The 19640-nt window shown below is 40.7% G+C and overlaps 1 long non-coding RNA gene across 1 annotated transcript in view; it reads left to right on the forward strand.

The window, feature by feature from the left end:
• The first annotated feature begins 1481 nt into the window (after nucleotides 1-1481).
• The window catches only part of LOC143418377 (uncharacterized), a 32495-nt gene continuing 14336 nt past the window's right edge, over nucleotides 1482-19640 (forward strand). The window contains exons 1-3 of the long non-coding RNA XR_013098371.1: nucleotides 1482-1688; nucleotides 1894-1935; nucleotides 4432-4491. This is a non-coding gene — a long non-coding RNA (uncharacterized LOC143418377). The remainder of the gene's footprint in view (nucleotides 1689-1893; nucleotides 1936-4431; nucleotides 4492-19640) is intronic.

Below are 19640 nucleotides of genomic sequence, written 5' to 3' on the forward strand. Positions count from 1 at the left end.
CGTTTTCTTTTATCCTCTCGCCACGAAGATGAGGCTACTGTAATCAAAGAAGACAATGATCAGTGCCAGCCTCTTGGCCTGGACTGGTACCTGCTTTGATGTCATATTTCGGTGTAAAGCGGGTTGCGGCCGATGCCAAAGAGCACCCCTAGTCGCCAACTGTCTGACAAGCTGCCTTTCATCAGAATGACATCACTCTGTTACTTGATTACTTTCCATGGACTCTTCCAGGCCTGGGAATGTTCTCCCGGGAATCTGAAATCATCATCCCCGCCTTTACACCCTTACTTTTAGAATGAAAGAAACACACATCTGAGGCACACATTACTGCGTGTGGCATACATCGAGTATTTATAATCCAAGCTAACAGTACGCTGTTTGTACTGTGAGGCACTTCCCTTAAGATTTTTCCCAACCTGGCAGAAAAAAAAAGATGTAAAGTAGTACTACTACTTTGTGATTCTCGCAAAACCAGTGCAGTTTATACACGCAGACGGCGCAAAGAGACAAAATGAAACGTGAAAAACAAAAACAATGCGATCATTCAAGTCAACGTTTTCCTGACCGAGATTTTCCCTCAGTGGCAGAGAGAGTGAGAGAGAGCAGTGATAAATTACAAGGTAGAATCTGAAGTGTTTGCTTTTGGAGGAAACTGAGGAAACTGCTGCACGAGGTGGATATTTATACCCTCTTTCTCCACCGGCAAACCAGCAGCATTGCCTCTCTGCCCAGCGTCAGCTTCACAGGACCACTGTCTGTGTTCACCTGTAGGTCTGTGGAGCAGACTGGCTCTACTCCCCACATCACAGGAACTCTCCTGTAGATGTCATGAAGATCAAGGTGTGTGAGCTCCTCTGACCATCCTGAGACTGGAAACTAGAGTTTAGGATTTTCAAAAGGAAAGGGGGGGGGAAAGCATTTCAAAGGATTAGAAAGAGAGAGAGTTTGTTTATTCTCAGCAGAGAGAAAATGGAGAAAATGGCTGCATATCTTCAAGCGGCTGAAGTGGCACAGACAGCACATAACTAATGAGGCTGCCAAGTCCCCATTACCCTTTGATGTATTCAGATGCAGGAGCATGTATCCTCTTACAAACTCTGGTAGGTGTAAGTATCATTGTACGATTTGAATGAGGTCAAGAACCACTTCCTGTAAAAGCAACATGCGTGTCATCCCGAAAATGATTTCATCTCTGGTCTCAAGGTCACCTGGGGTTGGATAGTAGAAAAACATCACCTTCCTTTATTCAGAACGTGGTGATGTATCTGTTCAGGAATAGACAACACCCACTTCCCTCTCAAGTTGGTCATTTGTGGGAAGAAGAAAGTGTTACTCAAGCTCTACTCACGCAGTCATCACAAAAACTCATGTTGTTTTCGTGATGACTAACGAGAAGATTGCTACCAGCACCATTCACTGCCTCTGTCCATTTTTGATCTTTTCATAATTCAAATTCCTGGAATTAGGAGATGGACTCTCTCTGAAAAAAACATTTGGGAAGCCGGTAAATGTGAAGACTTTCAGTGATTCCTCTAAAAGTGTTGCCTTTTTCTTCACTGTAGGTCTTCAGACCTGGAAAATAATGGAAGTACATAAAAAACAGTAATAATCCTCAAGTGCGGCGTGCGAACATCGGGAAAACAAGGAGCACTTCCATCAAAGCGAATGCCGTCACATCTGGAGGACAGGTGTAGTCCTGTTTCTTGTGTTTCAGAAATTTCTCCTTAATTTACTTATTTAAGAGCGCACCAAAGTGAGAGTGAAGCAGTTATGCACCTCTGGATTTGATATGGGAAACCATAGCAAATGAAAGCACGGCAGGGCAGGTAGGCAAAGGACAACTGCAACGCGTCTGAAGCGTAACCTGTTCTCCGGCTCTCACTTTGAAACCAGATGAAGATCGGCTGTGGCCCCGAAGTCATTACACCTTCAAAGGTAATTAACACATGGCTTTTGTTTTGGACGATGAGCCCCAGATTATGTCGGTACAGATGGTGAGGGGGCAGACGACAGATACCGAGAGCAAGGTGTGCTTGGATGTGCTTTCATGTCAGCAGGAAGTGCTTGACCCTTGGCCCCCTCTTGACCTCAAATCTAGCCTGTCAACACCACTTCCTTGAGTGCCCTGTAAAGATTAGCATGTGGTCAAAGACAGAAGGCCTTCCGACCTTCGCACGATGAGCAAGGGGACTCAGCTGGCATCTTTGCCCTGCAACACCTTTTGCCAGTTATGCTAATGTAGGGTTAGGAGATCAAAGGCTTGTTTTTTGGTAAGACTTAAGAATTAAACTACAACATTAGTGTGTGGAACATTTGAGCTGGGATCAGTAATGCATTTCTTGATGTTTTTCATCACAAACAGATCTTTTTTCTGATGTGTTTCAATGATTTCAGCTTGTGACTCATGCTGTGCTACAAAAACACCACCTGACTTGTCTCTTGAGGTGGTAAATAGCTTTACTTCCTCTGATGCCATCATGGAGAAATAAAAGTCTTCTCTTGACCTTGAAGATAAGTCACATTTCCCTTTATGGTATCTGATTTGTCTACCAGTACAGATACCACAAGTATCATCATAAAAACATATTTTTTTAGTAATCTGTTACCAAAATATTAATCTGTAAAAGATTCTGCTTCATTTAATGAACTGTAAAAGACATGTTAGATTATGGGAAATAGCTCTTATCATTTTATTGCTAATAGTCAAATGAGAAGATTGACAGTTCATATGAATGCAATGTATTAAACAAGCTCAAATAAAACTGGAACCAAAGGGGAACAGTTTGATTGGTCTGTTTCACACGTAACCAAATACCCCTCATCAGCACCTTACTAATTAACACATTATTAATTGCATTTGTCCAATTAGTTTCCAGTGCAAAAGGGATTATTTGACATTTAAGTTTATAGTCATTACTTTTCATATTGTATACATCCATTATAACACTTCCATGGATCAACTTGATTGATTTTGCACTTTAAAGTGTAGCAAGTTGGTTTACAACTGTGCAGCTCAGCAGAGTTACAGTATTGCCAGTGATCGTCACTGCTGGCTGCCATATTTTGCAAACATTTAGGCTATAACTGGCCAAGACTTTGCCCACACATTGTACTAAAATATTCTACATTAAAACTGCAGGTTAACTTGCATAAACACCAAATAATATAATAACTTGTGCAGTCTGGGAACTCACTGGCTAGCTTACTCACTTATCCCGTGGTTGCAATGATATACTTTTTAAGGCTTTATTTAGTTGTCCAGCTCAAGACTTCCAATTTTTGTGTCCCAGTCATTTAATAAAAATGTAGATGAATTTAAAAAAGCCAGTCAAAGGTAAAGTGTCATCAGATGATAGTTGGTTTTGAGACCACATTTCAGCAAACACAGTCGCTCTTTTGTTCTCAACAAGGACCGTATGCAGCCAACTCCTGCTCACATGGTTTTGTAATTGATGGTTTTTCACGATTAGTCACATGAACTCAACCTACAGAGAGATTAAAACCACCAGTATAAAGCCTTTTTTACAGATTCTTGGTATATCTGTTTATAGTTGCAGTTAGCTATCTAGTTATGTAGCATTGGCGTCACAGTCAGTGCTGGTGGAACTGATCAGATGGATGGAACTGGCTAGAAAATTGGTTGTTGATCCTCCAGATACTCTGCAGATACACCTGTCGGTGTGCAGAAGTATCTGGCTTGAGTTAAAGTCTTTCAAAATGTCTTTTCTGTTGCTAAAGGGATTACATACAAACACATTATGATGGAGATGGAATTGAGCACTCTAGGAAGACAACTGGATTCCTTTTTGTTTGAGAAGACCTTTGCCTCTCATCCAAGAGGCTTAAATTCTAAAACAAATGTCAGAGAGTCCAAGTATTTAACCCATAGTGGGGTGCTCACCCCTTTGGAAGTGGTCCTAAGAGTCACTGGTGCTCCCTGTAAACAGGATGAGGATAACCAGCTGATAAGGTAGATTAATATGACTTTTTTAAAGTTTTCTGATGCTATTTAGCTGACCTTTATTTAAATGAAATTACATTTTGTATTGTTTCTGATTTGTTTTTAATTATTCAAAAATGAGAAATTCCAACTTAGGACCAGCTAACTTCTTGTCCAGATGGATACACTGTAACCCATTCATGTCTGAGAGCGTATCAGCATAGTATAAAAGTATTGAAAGCATTATAATTCAAATAGCAGTGGTAAACTCCACATGTTGTCAGTCAGGGGCATTGGACCACTTCAAATAAACAATGTCTGTGTCCCTGCAAGAATCAAACACAAAGTGATCCCTACAGTTTAATATGAATTACCTCAAGCAGACATTTGGATCCGTGGGTCAGCAGCCTGTCTCAGGAGAGTGTTTGATGATGCCGTTTTATTGTTTCAGAAGGTCAAGATCTTCAAAGCTCTCCTTCTGTTCTCCACAGGGCACCCGGGCAGCAGCTGTCAGAATACACTCGGCTTTGTGTTTATGTACGAGAGAAGAGGTAGGTCAAGCCTCCTCTCATAGAACTGTTTTTACTGGGGGGTGGGCGCTCGGTGGACACCATAATATTGTTGTTCTGCCCTTTTGTGCTGAAGAGAGGGGAGCGTGTGAATACTGTCACAGTGGACGTCACCGCTCACGGCTCGACGCTGATCAAATAGCCTTTTTGGCATGATTCAGCAGTATGTGCATGCATGTCAGTGAATGTGTATGTGTGCGAATTGCTCAAACAAAACACTGCTCCACTTGGGTTTAAGATCAAATGTCTCCTCTGTGGTCCGGTAATGCAGTGTGTAAGATCTTTTACACAGGGGCCGCGAAAAGTCATGTCCAACCAAAGTTATTTTGACAGGTTTACGCAGCGGACGATCTGATCTGACTTGCTGCCATATTATCAGCTCCCATAAAGCATCACTCAGTTCTGCTGTGTAGAATACTTCAGAGATTATATTTTTTTAGGCAACAATATTTCTACAAACACCTTCATGCTATCATTGTGATCGATCCTTTTTGGACATACATCCCAGTGGAAAAAGGGTGTAGCTTGAGCTTCTCCAAAAGCACAGTTAAAAGGCAGCTAGCCCAAACCACTTTCTCCTCATAGTCCTCTAAAAGGATATTATCCAACGTTTGTTCTTAAGATCTTCTGATGAAGACCAAAGAAGGTGATTTAGATCAATAGTAGTTTATTGGTTGAACAAAAAAGCCAAATGATGTTGTTGTTGGGTTCTTCTTTCACCTCCAATCTGCAGGAGAGGGGGAGGACCTATGACAGTCTAAATGACAGTGGTTTACACTGGTCATGAAAATTGTTAGGAAAACTGGTAGGAAGACTGAAGCCACCAAGAATGCAGTGATAAGACAAGGACGATGTGGGTTTTGTGGACTAGTTCCAACACTATTTCCCTGACCTCTTTGGCTGACCAGCCTGAATTGCTGACTTTTCTTAAGGTCACTCCAATGCTCCTCCACCCTCTCCCTTCCCTCTGTATAGGAAAGACTCCCTCCTGCCCCTGCTACCTGTTTTCTGGCTGCTTTTCATGCCACTGCTATGCCTTTCAAGTGTTGATTTGCTTAAAACGTACACTTAAGATGGTCTGTGGTTTGCGCCTTTGATAACTGGAATGCTGTTTTGGACATACTTACACAGTTACGTGTGAAAAGGCAACAACCGTAAGCCAATTTATTTTCCAGCTTTGCAGACAAGTAGACATAAGAGTTGCTTTATATGGTTGTTTATCTTTTCCTTTGACTGTTAATTTTTCTAAAATGACTGCAAATAACCATTTGTTGTCAGAACTGTCAGAGACAATTTTCATCATGATAATTCCTGTTCCCAAGCCTTTTTCCACACATGACGCACATAAAAAAAATTCATTAGTGTGTTAAAGTGATGGCATTTTGTCATTCAGACAGAGGGCACTTTTATGTTGAGTTCATTCAGACATACTGTACCTGCAGTAGAGAAGGAGAGAAAGGAACCACTTGTGCAATGTGTGTGCAAAAGACATGTTCTGCAGTGACTTGTGTTGCAGTGGGCATGAAGAGCATACGTAATTTGTACTCATGGTCTTTTGGTTTTTGTATTTTTTTTTATTATTATTGCTATCGTTACTGAAAGCAAGTCCATGAGTGTGTGTGTATGTGTAGAAGTGTGTTTATATGTGGTGCACGGTGCTGTAGTGTGAGAGAGCTGCCCTTGCTGCAATCCCTATCCTAATGAGGAGACACATACCATCTTTATCTTAGTATTTTAGCAAAATCACAAAGCCAACAACACAACGCAAAGTTGAAAACCAGTTGACTGCAGCACAAGTGCAAAAAACCACCTCGATAGGCAAGCGTACTAACAATTGCAAGAAACTGAACCATTGCGAACCGGTTTTCTATGATCCCATCACCATTTACTAGCTTTGTGCTAACGTGTTGTCTGTGCAGATGCTTGCAAAGTGCTGATGTCATGTTAGCAGTGGACACGGTAACGTCCATATCCACACTCCTCAAAAGCTGTAGACTGCTTTTCTATTTTTCTCCTCTCTTGCACACAAACTGTAATCAGCTGATTGTACGGCAAGAAGTTCTCTGGAAGAAAACAGCATGTTTCATGTTTTATTTTTCATTCTGTCTTCCTGTCATGCAGATTATTGAAGAACCTTTGTAACAAAAGTAATAACCTAATTGTAATTATAATGTAATTACTAAATTCAGTAGAGTAATGTGAAAATGTAATGTGATTGCAGCAATGCATTACTTTGGAATGGGCTATACTCAGCAGTGAGCTGAGGAACTCACAGACGCACAAGCGACAAACAACCTAGCTCAACAACCTAGCTTTGTTATGCACCCCCTGTAACCTGATCGTTTTTGAAGAAATAACACAATGCTGATTATGTGCAGGAAGTTCAGCGCCATATATAAGCCTATCTTCTTTGCAGCACTGGTATAAGATGTTAAACACACACTTTCAGCAAACCAGACTTTTGTCATATCATCAATACTGTAGCAAAGCAGCATCAGCAGGAAGGGGTTAGTGCTCAAACAAAATGCTGTCACTTTGATCATTTCCTACTGGTCTTTGATGTCAGTGCTCTTGAAAGGGCCGATAATGATGTTTAATTGATTATGTAGAATGAACTAGCTTGGTTTGCTCCCATATTATTCATTCTTCCTCCTTTTCGTGTGTTCCTCCAAAAGAAGATCGCTTGCATGCCATATTGCCCCTTCCCTTTCTTCTTGTAAAACAAATAAAGACGTCAAACATCAAAGCCATTCTTGGTTAATAAAAGAAGACCTCAAATATTTTCCATTATGTTTAACATGGTTTTGGGTTTCGCCAACCAGAGGAATAACAACAGGACAGAATAAAATTCCGCTTTTTTGTTGTGCTCCATTTCTGCTTTACAAAGGTTAAGCAGGCCAAACTTGAACCTGCACTTTGATGTTGTTAGGTCTGAGTATTCAAAAGGAGCCTTTCTCTCTTCGACTTCTCTTCAGAGACCCGAGTCCCCCCTCACTCATCCCTCCACACACTCTTCTGCTCTCTCTCTCTCTCCTTACTGTCCTTTTCCACCCTTGTGATTATGATATCCTGAGTCCCCGGCTAAAACAACAGTCTGTCAGAGGATCACTTTCCTTTGAAGTCAGCGTCAGTAAGTTGCGTTTCTGTCTTGGGCCAGAGCACTGACCCCTGACCTGCAGTGATTACTTCCGTGGCGCAGCCAAGCAGAGATAACTGTAAATGCACTCCTTTGATATCTACTTGAGAACAGGAGGCTGAGCCTGAAGGGAAACACAATGATGCTCTGGCATCTTAGCATGTGTGTGTGCACATGCTCACAAAGATAGACAGACAAGGCACCATATGGCAGAGGCCAAGAAAACATGGGGATGACGTCCTGATCAAAGCTGTACCACAACGATATTTGAAGCTCTTTGAATCTGAATCAGAGAAGCTTTGTGAAGAGCTGGGACTAAAATGTAGCACCCAAGCCTTCCTGTGGTACAAATCTTAGGTGATAATTTAAGAATACGCAATATAATGTGCATAAGTTATAAGCCAGAAGTTTGCCTCCAAGGATGCAGACTTTCTTCTAATTAAAAAAATTTTTTTTGGACATTTCCAGTCCAATCTTCATACCTGACTATTTTCACAGGAATGTTTTGTTGTTGTTTTTTGTTGACCCACCTGTGAATCATCCAATCCAATCATCCTTTTAGAATGTCCTTCAAGAAGCCTAGAGAACTATTCCTGAAGACTACTTAAAGAAATTTCAAGAAAGCTTGCTTAAGAGAGTTTAGGCTATGTTGAATAATAAAGATGATCATATCAAATATTGACTTTCAAGCTCGATAGGACTGTATAAACTCTGTTTTTGCCTTTTATACTGTATTTTCATTTATGTATGCACATTTTAATAAATTGCTGCACCAATTTCCAAATTCTCCACCAAAACATGGAAAAACGATGGGTTCTATTTGTAGCATAGACACGCGAGAGGTATCAATATTCAGACCTGCCATCAGGAATGTTTTCTTGCAACTGAATTAATGAGTTTTGTCTTCTTCTATTCATTTTTGATCCTGATGTCAGGAAATCCTCCTATTATCTGATGGTGGCTCCTGCTATTAACTACTTTTCTAGCAGGAACCACATATACAGAAATATTTGACAGAGCATGTGATGCATGAAAGAATACAAATGAAGAATTTAACCACCATCACTCACCATCAGTAATTGTTAGAGCACAAAGAATTTCTTGGTATTCTGCAGTTTTTTCCCCCCTCCTGCAGACACCCCCTTTTCTCTAGGATGTCCTTTTATGTTTGAGATGAGTATTTAGTCAGAATGACAGTCCATTTTCATCTGTGTCCAGATGGCAGACTAAAAGTTACAACCACAAAAAAAAGAAAAAAAATGCAAGGATAATATTCGTTCTCACATTCTGTGCCGCAACAGCCAAACCCACCGTCGTAGCTGCGTTTCAGAATAGTGTTGCAAAGCTCTTATAATCACGTATTGTTTAAATCAACCTGATTGAGGGGGTTTAACTCAGAGAATGCCATTTTAAGCCCAACACTCATACAAAGGCATATATAGTCATTACTGGAATGACTGTTGACATGTTCTGCTAAACAAGACCAGAGTTAACCGCACTCTCATGTGAGGGACAATAGAAGATGAGCAGATGAGAGCTCCTGATGGGGACTAACTCGCTCTTCATCTTCAGCTATGATTATAGCCTTTCTTTTTTTTCACTTAGTGCTTCTAGTCGGCTGTGGTATTTTTTTCTACTCTTTTTTTTTGTTGTTGTTCAGAAGAGAAGAAAGAAGCTGAAAGACTAGCATGCTGTTGGACTAAATGTCATGTTCAAGCTGAAAATAGTAAAGACAAAACCTTGTAATTTGCAGAATGCTTTTGTCATCTTTACCTCTATTTTATTTTTTCAGCGCAGAATGAATGCCACATATGAGACGCGGGGAATCAAAAGAAGCTGTGGAATGCGTCGGGATAAAAAGGAACAAAAAATGGACAGCAGTTGTTACTATATATGTCATTTCACACCCAAATCATATTCAGTTCACATCTTGGAATAACATTCTCACAGAGGGCAAAATAAGACGAGCAGTACAAGATGTAGGAAAAGGAAATCAGAATAGTTTTAAAAGAAAATAAAGATGCTTAGGTGGAATCATACCACCATAATATGGTGATATATATATATGGTGATATATATATATATATATATATATATATATGATAAACCGCCCGCAGGGGCGTGCTGGGTGTTATATATATATATATATATATATATATGATATATATGATATATATATATATATATATATATATATATATATATATATATATATATATATATATATATATATATATATATAACACCCAGCACGCCCCTGCGGGCGGTTTATCCTTCAAGCTCGGGTCCTCTACCAGAGGCCTGGGAGCTTGAGGGTCCTGCGCAGTATCTTAGCTGTTCCCAGACTGCGCTCTTCTGGACAGAGATCTCCGATGTTATTCCCGGGATCTGCTGGAGCTCCGATTACCACGGGGACCACCGTTACCTTCACCCTCCACATCCTCTCGAGCTTTTCTCTGAGCCCTTGGTATTTCTCCAGCTTCTCGTGTTCCTTCTTCCTGATATTGCTGTCATTCGGAACCGCTACATCGATCACTACGGCCATCTTCTTCTGTTTGTCTACCACCACTATGTCCGGTTGGTTAGCCACCACCATTTTGTCCGTCTGTATCTGGAAGTCCCACAGGATCTTAGCTCGGTCATTCTCCACCACCCTTGGGGGCATCTCCCATTTTGACCTCGGGACTTCCAGGTTATACTCGGCACAGATGTTCCTGTACACTATGCCGGCCACTTGGTTATGGCGTTCCATGTATGCCTTGCCTGCTAGCATCTTGCACCATGTGCTGGATTGTCTCTGGGGCATCTTTACACAGCCTGCACCTGGGGTCTTGCCTGGTGTGATAGACCCCAGCCTCTATGGATCTTGTACTCAGAGTTTGTTCTTGTGCTGCCATGATTAGTGCCTCTGTGCTGTCTTTCAGTCCAGCTTTGTCCAGCCACTGGTAGGATTTCTGGATATCAGCCACCTCCTCTATCTGCCGGTGAAGGGGCCTGTCCTTCCATGATGGTTCCTCGTCTCCCTCCTCTTTCTTGGGTTTCTGCTGCTTGAGGTATTCACTGAGCACTCGGTCAGTTGGGGCCATCTTCCCAATGTATATATATATATATATATATATATATATATATATATATATATATAAAAATAAACTAAAAATCACTGAAACAGACTTTTATTGTCCGCTTCAAGAAATAATTTGTGTCGGGAAGATGCAAATCAGGCATGTGGAACAAAGTCTGGGAATTCTCCATATCCTAAAATACACAAAATAATGCCTTAATAAACACTTCTGCAAGCCCTCCCCCTTTTTTCAAAGTTTGTGCTAATTTCCCAGTCTTTCATATGATCTCAGCACTACATATGAGCCTCAGCAATTTGAGGTGTCCCCAGAAGCTTATGCTGTTTCAAGCATCTACCTCAGGAGGGAGCTGCAACTGCTCATGATTCTGCTAATTTCAGTCGCAACCACCAAGTGCAGACTTTGTCACCTCACCTCCACTACATGCTTCTGCACCCTATCCCTTCATGACACATGAGAAACACGTAAATGAGTCGTGTGGCTACTACTGCTCTCACTGAAGATGACATGACAGTGAGTGTGCCGTTTTCTCATCTGTTCACTATTTCCTCTGCTGACAGTTAGATGATGATTTGGATGGTGACTTCCTTTCACCTTCTTTTTATTTCATTTATTTTCATCCTCATATTGGTTCTGTGCACGTTGCGTGTAATTTCACCCCTCTCTGGTATTGTGTTCGTTATTATATTTATCCTGTCAGAGTAAATGAAGAGTTCATGTAATGCGCTTGTTTATTTGGCAGGGCAGGGCAGCTCTTTCATCTCCTTTCTGTAATTACTTCAATTAGTCATGTGAGGAGGGAGGGGTTTCAGCTGCTGTCTCTGGGATTATAATTTACTCCCATGTCACTGTTGCAAGTAGTCAATCAAGTAGCCATTTGAATCTAAGGTAAAGGATGTGAACACCCTTCAAACAAAGAAATAAGATTAGTGATTTATAAGCACTGCCTTTAAAAGTATATGATGTTATCCTATGCCTTTGAAATAAATAATTGTAAATAATTGGACCGCTCCCATGGTAACATCTCCACGCTAACAGCATCAGCGCCACCAGCTCTTTGCTGATATGAACTTAGTTTAGGGGTAGAATCGGGTCAGAGAGAGGGGACTGCTCGAGGAGACATAACTTTGAAAACTCCTTTCATGTTGTGGACAAGCGATGAACTTCTGTTGTAATTTATTGCCGGTGTGATTTTTAAAAGCACCCCTTCCCCAGCTCTTTGAAGTGAGAATGGGTCTGTTTTTCCTCTGCAATGGTGTCACTGCCTGCCTGGTTCTTGTCTGTTATTGGATCAAATGGAATCCCCTTTCAGTGTCCAAATGTCTGGTCAGGTTTGTCTACAGCAGAGCAGGAGAATTACACTTGAAAATGCAGTTCTGTCTAACAGGTGTTTGAACAAATCTGTTGACTTATCCCAGATGACAAGAAGAAGATTACAAGAGATATGTTTGACACTTACTGTAAAGTATATTTTATCCTTAGAGGAACTTTAAAGGAAGAGTTAATGAATAAATCTATGTGCATACAGACGTATTCACGTAACAGTGTCTCTGTTCTGAATGCTTGCAACGCTTTGAACACTAGTTGTCTTGTATATGTGAAAAATGTGTCGGCTTTAAACCTTCCCTGTTTTTTGGCATAGAATATTCATGTTAGAGTTGTTTTCTAATTTAGCATGAGCATCAGATATTTTAACTGGCTAACCTCCTGTTGCCTAATGACATAATCTAAAAGGACTGTTAAGCTGCTCCAGACTAGAATTTAAAACTCAGAAGATACTTAATTCATCCAGTTCATTGGATGAATTTGCAGCATATCTTTTTTTGGAACCAAGTAAGAATTTTTCAGATGTTTTGGATGCGAATGAACAGATCTGACCAATCAGACCAGGGGATTTGGTAACAAATACATCGTAGCTCATAATGCACACCTTTACAGCATATAGAAATAGTAAACTTACACTGTTTTACTTCAGAGACACAGCTAGAGGCTGCCCTGGGTCAGTCGGCTCTGTGAAATTATTTCTCAGACTTCTCAAATGTGGTCGCATCTCCGCTAACGAGAACTCAAACTGCCCCACACAACATGCTGAAATGCATGCACAAAAGCATTTGTAATACAGCACCAACTCCTGGATGAAACCCAGAAATACACTCAGTGTGTAATGGCCTTTACCGACAGCTGCTAGCCACTAATTTAACAGCTAATGTGGCATTCGGGTACTTGCTAATCGTTAAACGGCTAACAGTAATGGGCGTGCCATCGTTGATGAAAGAATTAATAAATGATAAATGAACAGAGTTTTACTGTCGTCTTTGTTCCGTCTTCCTTCCCTCAGCCCCAACTGTTCGCAGCAGATATCTGCCCCTCGCTGAGCCTGGTTCTGATGGAGGTTTATTCCTGTTAAAAGGGGTTTTTTCCTTCCCACTGTTGCCAAGTGCTTGTTCAAAGCAGGTCACTTGATTGTTGTTTTTCCTCTCTATTATTATAGCGTCTTTACCGTATAAAGCATGTTGAGACAACAGTTGTTGATATTCAGCGCTATGTAAATAATCTGTCCATCCGTTTATTACCAACTTCTTTTCAGTGTTGTGAAAGTCAGCTACTTCAGCTGCTACTAAGAGGGGGGGGTGGGGGGGGGGCGCTGCCTGTGTGCAGCTGTGCTGTGTGAAGTTGTATCTCAGCTGGAGAAAGTGAAGACAACACTTTTGAAGATGGTTATCTAATCCAACATGAATTCTTAGCACCGATTTGTATCTGAGTATCCTTTTTTTGACAACCCTACTCCTGATTCAATGACTGTGTGTGGTGAAAATGGTTTTAGAGCAGGGCTAGGCAATTCATTTTCCCAGGGGGGGCATATGAGAAACTGGCTGTTGTGGAAGGTTGCAAAAATAAACTGAACTAAAACAGTGAAACAGACATTGTAGAAACACTAACATTTTTATCACTATTTAATCAACAATTCCAGTCTGTTCCATTTCAGCCCCAGTCTATCAAAGCATGCACTTACCTCCATGAACAAATCACTCTCTGTCACAGGCCCTTTCACTGAGTGTATTACTGCTATGTCCTGCGTAATTTCAAACTATTTTGTTACTCACACAGATGAGTAACTGGGCTGTGTCAAAGGCATCGCAGCTGTTGCCCAGAGCCAAGGAGAAAAATTCAAAACGATCCCCTTTGTCTTTATACTGAAGGTCCAAATTTCCCACAATGCACTCAATACATCTTGTTACTGTTCACCCGAAGAGGGGCACATTCTCAAGTCTTTGTGTGTTTAGTTAATGGTGATAGAAACTGTAATCCTTAAACACAGAAACTGTATTATGATTTTCCACAAAATGGAAAACAGTAAGCTATTCCCTGATGAGGACTTTATGAAATAGTGTTTGGTGGGCACTTCAAGTTATAATTGGATTGTTGGATGTTGGATTCCCATGATGCTTTGAGTATTTCTTCTTCAGTCACCTTTCTCACTCACTATGTGTTAATAGACCTCTGTGCATTGAATCATACCTGTTATTAATCTCTGGCTCTCTTCCACAGCATGTCTTTATCCCGTCTTCCTTCTCTCACCCTAACCAGTCACCCCCCCTCCCTGAGCCTGGTTCTGCCGTAGGTTTCTTCCTATTAAAAGGGAGTTTTTCCTTCCCACTGCTTCCCAAGTGCTTGCTCATAGGGGGTCATATGATTGGTGTCTTTTATTGTAGGGTCTACCTTACAATATAAAGCGCCTTGAGGCGACTGTTGTTGTGATTTGACGCTCTCTAAATAAAGTTGAATTGAATTGAATTAATAAATTCATTCATTGCTCTTACATTTCCAAAGACTTGAAGAAGGAGCCATCATATATACTTTCCCTTCCTTTCTCTTCTTTAAACTGAGAGTACAGCTAAATTATGCCCAAGACGTCCGAAGCCTCGCACTAACAAAACTGCCCCCTCTTCAAAGTCACTGACCAGACCATAATCGTTGTATCTTTCTTCACTTTTTACTGATTTTTGTCATGCATGCCTTCATGCTGCTCTAGCCAGTGCTTCATTATGTTTTTATGGCCTATTCCGGTCAAACTTGCACTGTGGTCGCACATTTCAAATTGTTCTCCTGACAGCTGTCTGCGCCTTTATAATAGCTACTTGAAAAGGAGGAAGGTTTTTATTTTCCTTCTGAGCATTATTTTTACTGATTCATGTGTCTTTTTTATGATGTTATTTCAGCTCCAAGCTGGTTTAAAAATACACCAAAAGCCCTATTCCCAAGCATTTATGTACCTAACATTTTTATTGCTCAATTGTAATTTTGTGGGCAGAAATAAGAAGGGAAGACAAAAAAGACTCACATTTTTTGATTTCCTTCCAATAAATGTTTGGAATTGTAATAACTTCTGGGACAGACAGCCTGTTGCTGTCTCATGTGGCTACAGGATCCGGGTTGCGCTCTCTCTCGCTCTCTCTCTCTCTGTGGTATGCGTGTCCAAGGGGCTTGTTACTCTTTGAGGTCTTCGTTTGTTTAATGAAGTGGTAATCTGTCTACACAGAGGTTCACCCTCAAATGTGAAGTTCACTGTGTCAAGTGGCTCAGTTTATAATCTCCTTTGTATCTCTAATAAAAACAGCTTCTACTATGCCCATGTTTAGGAATTGTGTGTCAAACGATGTGATGTGTTTCAGCAGCATCGACTTTTCTCTCTCCTCCGTGATGGTACCTCGGTGATGGGTTCGCGTGCATGTGCGTTTGACCTGCTGCTGATACTGAACCCTATGTTTGTGGCTCTACTGTGCCGAGGGCCAAATGCAAATTGTATCCTAGAGGGCAGCTGGCAGGGAAGCTCGGGTGTTTGTGCAGCCATTTTTCAAGGATGCTGAGGACTTTCCAGCTGTGGCACCGCAGTTTGCCCTAGGACCATCACAAAAACAACATCAACATTCAAGTTACTGGGAGGGGGACTGAAAACATGATCCACTCCGCAGTGTGTTTGAAATGTTAACTAAAGAAAACAAGCCAGCTAATGGTTTTGTATTTATATATTTTCTTTGGAGGCTTTGAAGTCACGGCCCAAGTTGCATGTCAGCCCCGGGCAACTCGGAAAAGTAGCCTATACAGGCATGCAATGAAAACAAAAAATAGCTTGATTTCAACCTCTGACTCGGTGGACTTAGTGATTTCACAAACACAAAAATTTTTTATATTCATGTATTTCTTTCCTCAGAGTATCAAGTTATATAGATTCTAGATTTGTTCATTTTAGAGGTGTTGCTCTAAATGTCCCATAAGGATCAAATAAAAAGGCAAACTTTATAGAGATACACCACTGACAAACGTTCTGTCCAAAACCACCCATGCGAAAACTCTATCTCTAAAGTGATTTACTCTTACGTAGTAAAAAAAGGCCTGACTTTATTTCACAGCTCACATATCTGGCTTTTATAATGGGTACATGTGTGTTTAATCCAAAGAACATAAGGTGGGAGAACACTAAATCTATAAATTAGCCTGAGCAAGTCACTAAAGTTTTTATGTATTATATGTAGCACAGTTTTATGTTCGTAGGTTTGTTACAACTGATTGTTATTCAAAGTATACAGAAAAGCAAAATATAATGGATTTAAATAGATCCTATGTACAGTCAAAAAGGCAAAAATATAGATCATATTAGCACCTTTATTCTTCAACACATCCCTTGAGTTAGGTGGGGGAAAATTAGTCAGTGTCCAGCAAAAAACTTTGAAAGACCTTCAGGTTTGAAGGACTGTTGGTCAAATTCACTTTAAAAACAATTACAAGAAAGTCTGCATCCTTGGAAGCAAACTTCTTCCAAGGTTTCCGGGTTCGTAAAGAAATGAAGGGTGTTTCAGGACAGTTTTTAGCTTAACTTTGAGATATTCTCCTTTATTTCAAATTTCAACATTACTGTTTAGTGATCTCTTCAACATTTATTTAGTTATATTTATTTATTATTGAATAAATAAATAATTCCTTAATTTCCTTTTACCCATTTCTGTTGATATTCACACCCTTGATATTTGACAGTTTTAATTGCTTTCTGCAGACGAGGTAGTCCCTGTGAAAACCTGTTCTGCAGATTACGTGATGTAATGGGGGTGTGTCATATACTACTCAAGTTTCAGTCACCTTTATTGTATTAAAGTGACTTATTATTATGAACACCAAACTGTACTTATAGATAAATACCACAACATTTTTATAAAGAAATGCTTTTACTTATCTGCTTTTGTTTTTGTTTTGTTTTTTACCAAACTTAAAGCCCAGTAGACCCCCGTGTTTCGGAGTATGTGTTTGTTTGCTTGTGTGCATGCTTGTGTGTGTGTATGTGTGCTCCGATTGGAGGTGGGGGGGGGGGGTTATTACTGCTTCTTGTTGGTTGCGGCACAGTCCTGTCTGTTCTGTGGGACATCTGTGGGTTGCGTGATGGGCTTTGTGGAATGGTGCTCTGTTAGTGGAGTTAAACAGGCACAGTCACGAGCTCTACCGCACGCCATGGGCACAAGTGGCCTTGTCTCTTTGAGGCTTCATATACACGCACATCTGACAAGTACCTACAGCCTAAAAACACACAACGGCACAGATAAACAAACATGAAGCCGGTCTAGCTATGAAGTCAGGCAGATATCCAGATAAAATTTCAGTAATACTGAATGCAGGGAAATGTTTCACGAGAGGAAGCCAACCTGGCCAAATCTCAGAAAGCTATGATTGAGTTGTCTCGCAGCTGCCAGTGCTGTATATTTATTTTTTATTGGCCTAACAGCATGTTTGATACATTCTGACCACAATAGCACCCAACATTCATTTATTGGTGATGTGTGTGGCCGTTTCTGACTTTGCACAGCAGCCAACATCTTAGTTTTATTCCCAATGCGATGCTGTCCAACACTTTAATAGCTGCCTTTTTATAGTTATTGATTTAGTTTATTTGAGGATGGAGTCTGTGTGTAAGCATTTTATCTCCCTCCTGACCGTTTGTCAAAAAACAAGCCATAAACGTCCCTGGAGGCGGAGAACAGAACAGAGAAGCTACCTAACTGCTCTATTAAAAGTGACACCGTACCTTAGATAAGATATCCAGTTTGGTGGGAGATGGCTGCTAAATGCTTTGTACTCTGTACAGTTCTCTTTTATTCTATATCTGAAAAGCTGTGATTACCCATCACACCATATGTCAGACCCAGATAGATTTTAAATGATTTTTAAGGGCATATGAGGATAATGAAGACCAGAGTGTAAACAGGCCAGAGTGAAGTTAAAAAGGGAGGAAAAACTTGAGATCAAACAGTCAGTCATTTGACTTTGATGTTCATGTCTTTCGTTGTGAGTTGCAGTAGTTTCAGACTTTTTATTAGTCTTTCACAAAGACGCTGCACATCTTCTCTCTGCCACCTATTTTTCAGGTGCGCATTTCATGTTTTACTGGCACGAATGCTCACGGTCTTCCCTAACTTTTACCCATATATTGCTGCACGTGATGTCACCCGTTGGTTTCTGGACTTCACATTTTGAAGCTTCAGTGTCAGCGTTTTAGCCACTGCCATGTTTTTCAGAGCCATAACTTACCATACTATGGAAAAAATTATGGTTACACAAAGGTAGTGTGTTAGCAGTTGTTGTTGCTCCATCAGCTAGCCATGAACGGCAAAGTTAAAGACTACAAAGTGAAACCGAGCGTTAAATACTATCTGTACTTCTCTTTTTTTTTGCATCTGTCCCAATACCACTGTTGGTTAATTTCCTGTTTCAGCTAATCTGTTATCCAATCAGCATTCGCCAAACAAACAGTAAAACCTACGGTGATCACACTGGATTTTGGAAGACTCTATGTAGCATTTTGCCACGGTCGCAGTGCCCTAAATTAATCATTAGGGTGGGGTGCTAAGGTAGCTTATCCTGGATAGCATCTACAAATTATATAGATACCATGCCCAGGCACAGTTACCTGCTACTTTGTGCTACAACTCTACTAAGTAGAACATTAGCACAAACTTTATGGATGGGCTGTACCACAAGGATGGCTATATTATTTGTAAGTTAATTCCATTAAAAATGGTGCGGAAGTACAGTGACTTCAATTAGTGGAGGTTAAACCAAACAGTAAGTCGGGGGTGTTATAATGGAAAATCATGGACAATGGTCTATCCGATTTTACTTAGGGCACCTCCTCCTTAACATGAGTCTAACATGAGCACCAAACCATCTGAACTATACCCACTTTGGTGCTGAGTATGGGAGGCCCAGCTGGCTTCGCAGGCAGGTTGTGTCCATCAGAGCTCTCGGCCTTTTATGAGATTACATGAAAGTGTGGGAAATACAACAAGCGTTTGATCAGCGTAGACCATGCTGATTTACTGGTGAACCCAACACCTCAGCTTGTACCTGGCAGAGCATCACCTACAGCTGCCTGAGAGAAAGATGAGAGTGAAACACACACAGCCCCCAGCATGTCTCTTTCACGTTCTGGCAGTTCACTACAATGGCTTTAAGTGGAGTTTTAATGCCAGATCTGCTGTTGCTATCCAACCACAGGGCCTTCTGCTTTATCTTTAATGCTAGAAACTAGTGAGCTAATGAAGAGGAAATCTTTAACTTGTGCGAGACATTCACATACAACAGTTTTCTTGTCAAACAAAATGGAAAAGTCTGTTTTTTATTTTTGGGTTATTACATCATGGTATTACACTTCACCTTTGAAGTTGTCTTATTTAAGCACGGTTTTATGACTTCCCACATGTTTGTGCAGAGTAAATAGTTGATGGATGATTGCAATACTTGCACTGGCAGTCGGCAACTTAGAGCAGTTTGTAAAGAAGCACCTGGGTAATCACCAGGGTAATATTTGAAAACACCATAGCTTTGTAAGAAAGCCAGCGAAAAGCTAAAAGGGACTCGCCATGCTTTTT

This window comes from Maylandia zebra, linkage group LG4 (genome assembly GCF_041146795.1).
Source record: "Maylandia zebra isolate NMK-2024a linkage group LG4, Mzebra_GT3a, whole genome shotgun sequence".
Lineage (NCBI taxonomy): Eukaryota > Metazoa > Chordata > Actinopteri > Cichliformes > Cichlidae > Maylandia > Maylandia zebra.